Genomic DNA, 7,996 nt, shown 5'->3' with positions numbered 1-7,996 from the left:
TTTGGCGTTATAGCTAAAATATTTTCAACTAACTTCAAGGCACAAATGTTTTTTTCCTATATTCTAGAAAATTTATGGCTTTAAGTTTTACATTTAGGACAATGACCTAAAACTAGGTCATTTTTAGGTGTGTGTGTGTGTGTGTTTTAATGTGAATATTCCAGCACTATTGGAAACACCAGCTTTTTACCCATTGGACTGCAGTCCATTAAATCTCAATCAATTGACAAGTATAGGTAGTACTCTTTCTGGACTCTGTTCTCTTTTATTGATATATTTGCCTATACCTTCTCCAACCACATTATTGTGATTAATGAAACATTACTGTAGGTCTGAGCACTAGATAGTTAACCATGTGAAACTTCCAAGTTTTTCTTTTTCAGTATAGCTTTGGCTATTGTAATTCGTTGTCATTCTCAGGAGTTTCAGGTTTTTATTCTAAAGGAGACATGGAGAGAAGAATCTGAGTTCCACAGTGGCCACTGTTCACCCTGCCCCCAAAGCCTGCAGCAAGAGTGAGACTTTCTCAGGACCTCACAAATTTTGAGTGAACACCTGATACTGTCCTTAGAAAAGAGCCTGAGAGAGGTTGGAAATTTCTTCAGTGTATGTGGCTTTAAAGGGTTCTGTAATACAGAGGTCCCCAACCTTTTTGCCACCAGGGACCTGTTTCGTGGAAGACAATTTTTCCACATGCGGGGTGTGGGGCGTACGGTTCAGGCAGTAACTCAAGTGATGGGAAGCGATGGGGAGCAGGAGATGAAGCTCGCTCACTCGCCTGCTGCCACCTCCTGCTGTGCGGCCCAGTACCTAACAGGCTGTGGACCGGTACCAGTCCATGGCCCAGGGGCTTGGGACCCCTGCTATAATATTTTCCTAGCTTCTCTTACTAATTAAAATTTTTCCAGAATTCTTCTTTTTTTTTTTTTTAAAGAAGATGTTGGGGGTAGGAGTTTATTAATTAATTTATTTATTTTTGCTGTGTTGGGTCTTCGTTTCTGTGGGAGGGCTTTCTCTAGTTGTGGCAAGCGGGGGCCACTCTTCATTGCCGCGCGCAGGCCTCTCACTATCGCAGCCTCTCTTGTTGTGGAGCACAGGCTCCAGACGCGCAGGCTCAGTAGTTGTGGCTCACGGGCCTAGTTGCTCCGCGGCATGTGGGATCTTCCCAGACCAGGGCTCGAACCTGTGTCCCCTGCATTAGCAGGCAGATTCTCAACCACTGCACCACCAGGGAAGCCCCAGAATTCTTCTTACTGGTGGCCAGCAGCAGCTGTCCCAGGTGAGCTAGTACTAGCATCACTTCTCTGTTTAGAAGTGCCTGTCTTTTCTTAGATTTCTGTTTAGTTGGTCACCCTGTGACCTCAGTTTTTGATGGAAACAAGAAAATTTGAATTTGCTGATTGTCTGGTGTCTTCTGTGTGTTGGTTTGCTTTTGCTGTTGTTAAGAGTGGGAATGATGCTGTTTCAAGCTTTTTACATCCTAAATGGAAGCCAAATGTCGCACAGTCCTTTAGCCATATTTTGAAGATTTTCAGCATAGCAGGCACATGTTTCCAAAATTCAGCTCGGTTCCCCTCCTTCTGGTTAGCTGAATGGTAAAAATCTCCACCCAACACATATCTTCTCATTTGAGCTGATTTTTTTCCAAGACTCCTTGTAAGATCGGTAACACAACCTTGCTGTTGAGAGACATGGGGCTAGAAGTAGGTAAGTTTGCAATGATCCTGGATAAGAAAAAGTTCAGACTCTTAATGAGGAATGTGGTAATATGGATGGAAAAGAAATAGTGGGTTCAAGAAGCAGAAGAGAATTAGTTTAATGATTTATTTATTTCTGAAATATTTAAGAAGTAGATAATGAGAAGGATACCCATGTTTTTTCTTTGTGTGACTGTGAAGAGTGTGAAAGTCTTACTTATAGCAAGTTATACAAGTAAGATAAAAGGTTTTGCAAAGAAGACAAGTAGTAGACATTATTTAAGCTCTTTTTTGTGTGTAACTGAGCTGTTGTCTTTCAGATGTATTCTTTTATTTAATCTTCACAATTACCCTTTAAATATATATTATTTTGATCACATTTTTACAGGTTAGGAAACTCAGTTTTAATGCAGCTGAGTAGCATGGATACTATGTGGCAGAACAGAGAACATGCACTAATCCAGGGTTTGTAACCCTTGACACTGATGACATTTTAAGGCCAGGTAATTCCTGGGGGGAGTTGTCCTGTGCATTGTAGGATCCCTGGGCTCTACTCATTAGATGCCAGTAGCAACTACCTTCTCACTCAGTTGTGACAACCAAAAATGTCTCTAGATATTCCCAAAGTCCTACAGGGGAGGGGAGATTTGCCCAGTTTTGAGAACCATCGATCTAATCTCCCTTACTCCAAACTTTGTGCTATTAATGAGTCATATATTGCCTCTTGGAGTTCAGTATGTATCTTTGACATTAATAGATTATGAATATTATAGCTACCCTAATTCTAAATGGAGGCAATGGTGAAAAATAGCTTATGAGTATTATCAGAAATTTGGGAAAATTAGTGAAATTGTCTTGGTCTGATGGTAATTTTAATCTCTCTAACATATGCATAATTAGTGATACTAAAGAATTTCACCTAATCCATTTTGTTTCATATTAGATTTTATTAGCACAATTAAGCTGCTCTTCAAAATCCATAAAAGTCCATCTGTCTGTAGTCTTGAGGCAGGCACATCTTTTTCAAGGTCATTTTGTAAATTGATAATTAACCTTCTAAATATAGGTACTTCATACTAAAGATCTTTTGCCATATCTAATTAAAGCAAAGCAGTTGTATTTTTATCTCGCAGAAGATATGTGGCTTGCATTTATATTAGCATTTCAATCAAAATGATGGTTTCTTGGTTTTTCTCAAAATAAAATGGTGGATGAAAACAACATCTGTTGAGATATTAAGAGTAGTATTTGTGTATATATTATTATTATTTTTTTTAATACAGAATTTTATTTAGAAACTGTTTAAAGCAGCAAAACACCCTGTCAAGACAGACCAGGTGGAAAATGGGTTCCCAATAAAATGGAATTTTAGGGCAGCAAAAGTCTAAAAGGCTACAAAAAAGAAATAGCACCACTGTCATTTGAACATTGGCTAGTTACTTGCATTTTTTGGCATTGTTTATCACTGAATCTGGGTTTTCCTCAGAATTCCACACAGAGCATGCACTACACAACAATTTTATCATAAAATACCTGCTTGCTACACATTTTAGGACAACCTACCACCAGAAACAAATCAATACAAATACATCAGGGGCAGAACAATCTCAGTAGTGGGTAACACACATTTTGCAAAATTCTGCTGAACAAAGGAACTGAATAGGCTGTGGGCAAAGCAAATGAGGGAGTTAAGGAATGAAATATTTTAAATATTAATAATTAACTCAGACATGGTACTGTATTTTCTGCAAAAGAAAATTAACATTTAGTAACACACTAACATTTTTATCTCCAAAGAGATTAGTGCACTGGCAAGGTATTCCGATAACAGTGGAGAGCTGTGGACAGCAGGTACTGAAAACACCCAGCCTTGCAGATCCCAAGGTAGCAGTGGCCTTCCTTCACTGATCACTCCCTTTGCCAGAGGTCCAGAAAGAACTTGCAGTGTGATCACCTGCCTGCTGAACTTCCACTCTAAGCAGCAAACTTTAAGGAGCCCAAGAGGAGGCCCCAGTGGGCAAGGGGAGCAGAGAAGAGAAACATGTTAAATGTAAACTTAAAAGACAGTAAAATGGGACACAACCCCTATTCAAATCCCAGAGATGTGGGCAAGTCCCCAAAAGTAGTTGTTAGATTTAAAAATTAGACACACCGCATTTCAAACAACAACAACAAAACACAGTACATAGAAATATCAGGGATAACTGGAAAAATCACCAGAGAAATGTTCTATGAAAATCAAGCTCTTCGACTCAAAACGTCTCAGGGCTGAAACACACCCTTTTTCATCCAGGCAACAATGCCTCCTGCTTCTTATCAAGGATGCAACTGGTCAAGGACACTAACTGACTTTACAAAGCAACTTTTCAAACTTTCCTTTTGGGCCAAGGTCTGGGCCTGTGAGGATCAGGCAGCCCCGTGAGGGCTGGGAACAGCAGGTCCCAAAGGGTCCAAGTTCTGGCCCTTCCTTCCCAGACACAATGTCAAACACACAAAAGCTCCTGTCATGTTACATTTTACATTTTGAAATATTGAAGCATCTTTTAAATACTCTTAAGGCATTTATTTATTAAAGCGTTCTCTGTCAAGATTTCACATTAGCTTAAAATTCAAATCAGTCTTTACATTTCTCTACTGAGGTCTCCACCTTCTCCAGCCATCAGTGCTACCAGCATCTACACAGGGAGCCCCATGGTCAGCCTCTTTGTTCCCTGGGTGAACCAACTAGATGTTAATACTGCTCTGCTACAAGGTAAAAGCTCCTAACTCAAACTTATTGGAAAAGGAGTGAAACTTCTGCAAAGTGCACTTTAAGAAGAGGTACTGGGCTTCCCTGGTGGCGAAGTGGTTGAGAGTCCGCCTGCCGATGCAGGGGACACAGGTTCGTGCCCCGGTCCGGGAAGATCCCACGTGCCGCGGAGCGGCTGGGCCCGTGAGCCATGGCCGCTGAGCCTGCGCGTCCAGAGCCTGTGCTCCGCAACGGGAGAGGCTACAACAGTGAGAGGCCCGCGTACAGCAAAAAAAAAATAAAAGAGGTACTTTTTGCTTATGAAAAGAAACCAGTGAGTCCTCTAAGAATAATAAAAGGGAATATTTTACAGTTAAGCACACGATTTGGAGTGAAGAATTCGGATGGTGCTCAGCTGGTCCAGGCTGTTAATACTCTTCTTGTTCCTCCTGCGGGCCCCCTTCATCAGGTATCACGAAGCCTTCGTCTGTGGCATAGAGAATATCCGCAATCCTCTGCAATACAGGGTTGTTCTCCCCCTCGTTCTCCTGGCAAACCAATTCAATGTTCCTTTGCTTTCCAGAGTAGAAATCTCTCTCTTTCTCCAAGTCTTCGACGACAAGTTTCAATACGTTGACCTACTGCATCAATTCGGCTGCTTCCTCATCCCTGTTCCCCACACCAGGATTCTTCCGCACCATGCCCGGGCCAGCCTTAGGGGTTGCAGTAGTTCTGTGTGTTGCAATGGGCCTCTGTGGAGCTGCACTGCTAGAGCTGAGAGGTTTCTTCGGTTTGTTCAGAGCTGGAGCAAAAAGGGAGGGGGCCACAGCAGTTTCTTGACCTTGTCTGGCAGCTACAGGGTCATAGTCTTTCCCATCATGGTTTGCATCAAAAAACTTCTTGAACCACTGAACGAATTCAAAATTGTCCTGAAACTTTCCTTTCACTAATTTGTCCACAGGAATTATTTTGTCAACACCCATCGTCTTAAAACCTCCTTGTAGTATTTTGAAGTTCTGGATGTATTCGTCTTCTAGCTTAGCTTGGAATTTCACTTTCTTCAAGGCAATGGAGCCAGGGAACAGCATGTCCATAAACTGACAATAGGCAGCCCCTGAGCACAGATGTTCAATCTTTGTCAGATTCAACTGCAGAGACTCATTGATCCAGGCTAGCATGTCATGTTGACTGAGGTTATCACTGGTGACCAACGTTGAGTACACATTCACTGCCATCTTCGGCTCTCGGCTGGACTACGTCCACTGCCCATAACAGGCTCTGGTTCCATCTTCGTCTCATTCAAACCGCCTGACCCCGCCCGCCCCTGTGTATATGTTATTAATAAGCTTTTATTAAGCACCCACTTGTCTGAATCAGAGATTTATAGATTCCAAAAGAGATCACACAGAAAAGTACTAAGCGGGAAAAACAGAGTCTAATAACTAATAACTGATAAAAATTCAAATATGAAAAAATGTCATGGGCCTATTGATGTATGGAATCCCAAATTGGTTTAAGATTGAGAAATTAGAACGCTAAAGTGAAAGACTATTGAGGAAAAAGCCAGATAGGCACAAGTTAAATGAAGATTAATTGAACAACATAAAGAAGTAGATTGCCATGCAAGGATTAAAACCAAGATATTAAGTATTCCAATAAAACATTTATTATTGTTTAGCTGTTAAGTAATAAAGCAAAGGTCTAGTTACTGGAGAATTGAAGGAATGCAGTTAAAATATAACGGGCCACAATACAAAGAATACACTTTATTCTTTTAAAAATTTGAAGTTGAACTACCTTTGTAGTTAGGTGTCTGCATTCAAGATCCAACACGAATTGATAACTGTAGAAACTTGGGAGGGCTTTATTTTATTTTTTAACATATTTATTGGAGTATAATTGCTTTACAATGTTGTGTTAGTTTCTGCTGTATAGCAAAGTGAATCAGCTATATGTATACATATATGCCCATATCCCCTCCCTCTTGCGTCTCCCTCCCACTTTCCCTATCCAACACCTCTAAGTGGTCACAAAGCACCGAGCTGATCTCCCTGTGCTATGCAGCTGCTTCCCACTAGCTATCTATTTTAGATTTAGAACTGTATATATGTCCATGCCACTCTCTCACTTCATCCCAGCCTACCCTTCCCCCTCCTCGTGTCCTCAAGTCCATTCTCTACGTCTGCGTCTTTATTCCTGTCCTGCCCCTAGGTTCATCAGAACCTTTTTTTTTTTTAGATTCCATATATATGTGTTAGCATACGGTATTTGTTTTTCTTTCTCTGACTTACTTCACTCTGTATGACAGACTCTAGGTCCGTCCACCTCACTACAAATAATTCATTTTCATTTCTTTTTATGGCTGAGTAATATTCCATTGTATATATGTGCCACATCTTCTTTATCCATTCATCTGTTGATGGACATTTAGGTTGGTTCCATTGTTCGCATGATATAGATTGTATTATAAATCCATTTTTAATTTCTTTTTTAACAGTTTGAAGACAAAGCTAAGTAATATCTGTGTATATAATTGGATGATATAACCCTCAAGTCTCTCTTTTTTTTCTTTTTCTTTCTCAGTTTCTAAAATTGGAATTATAATTTGCATTTAGTGAATTTCACAGATCTTATGTGTACATTGGATGAGTTTTTACATATATATAATCTTTAGATCTGTTTATCTATCAGTTGAGACGTATAAGATTTCCTTTAACCCAGAGAATTTCTTTTTATTTTAAATGGTATATTAGATGGTTTTAAGTGTTTTGTTTGTCTTATTTGTTTTTAATTTAGATATAATTAACATATAAAGTCATGTAAGTTTAAGGTGTACAATATGTTGATTCAATATATTTATATATTGCAATATGTTTACCACCTTAGTATTAGCTAAAAACATTTCTCTATGTACCTCTTAGGGCAGATTTTTCCCCAGAAGCAACCACAAGCCTCATTTCTGATTTCTCTAAATATAGAATAGTTTCACCATTCCAAATTTCTTTGTGCTTCACTTATCTCTCCTTCTACTTGCACAAACCCTGTATATCACTGATATTTTTATCATCCTTATAGTTCTGCCTTTTCATGAATATTACCTAGTTAAAATCATACAGTAAGTAGCCCCTTTAGACTGGCTTCTTTCACTTAGCAACATACATGCAAGATACCTCCGCGTATTTTCATGGCTTGATAGTTCGTTTCTTTTTATTACTGAATAATATTCCATTGTATGGTTATAAACATGGTATTTTGTTTATCCATTCATCAATTTAGAGACTTATTGACTGCTTCCATTCTGGCAACTATGTGTAAAACTACTGTCAATAGTCACATGAAGATTTTTGTGTGAATATTAGTTTTCAATTCATTGCAGTAAATACTGAGGAGCTTAGCTAGATCATATGGCAAGACTGTGTTTAGCTTTGTAACAAACTATCAAAAAGTCTTGCAAAGTGGATGCTCCATTTAACATTCCTGCCAGCAATGAATGAAAGTTCCTGTTCCTTTACATTCTTGCTAGAATTTGGTATTGTCAGTGTTTTTTGGATTTTAATAGGGGTGTAGTAGT

The 7,996-nt window shown here is 39.4% G+C and overlaps 1 pseudogene; it reads right to left on the bottom strand.

Annotated features, from left to right (window-relative positions):
* Positions 1-4,853: 4,853 nt before the first annotated feature.
* Positions 4,854-5,660, bottom strand: LOC136120841 (microtubule-associated protein RP/EB family member 1 pseudogene; annotated as a pseudogene).
* Between the last annotated feature and the right edge of the window lie 2,336 nt (positions 5,661-7,996).

The sequence above is a fragment of the Phocoena phocoena genome, chromosome 3 (genome assembly GCF_963924675.1).
Source record: "Phocoena phocoena chromosome 3, mPhoPho1.1, whole genome shotgun sequence".
Classification (NCBI taxonomy): Eukaryota; Metazoa; Chordata; class Mammalia; order Artiodactyla; family Phocoenidae; genus Phocoena; species Phocoena phocoena.
The sequence above is the reverse complement of the archived record's forward strand: the minus strand, read 5'-3'. Positions and strand labels throughout refer to the sequence as shown.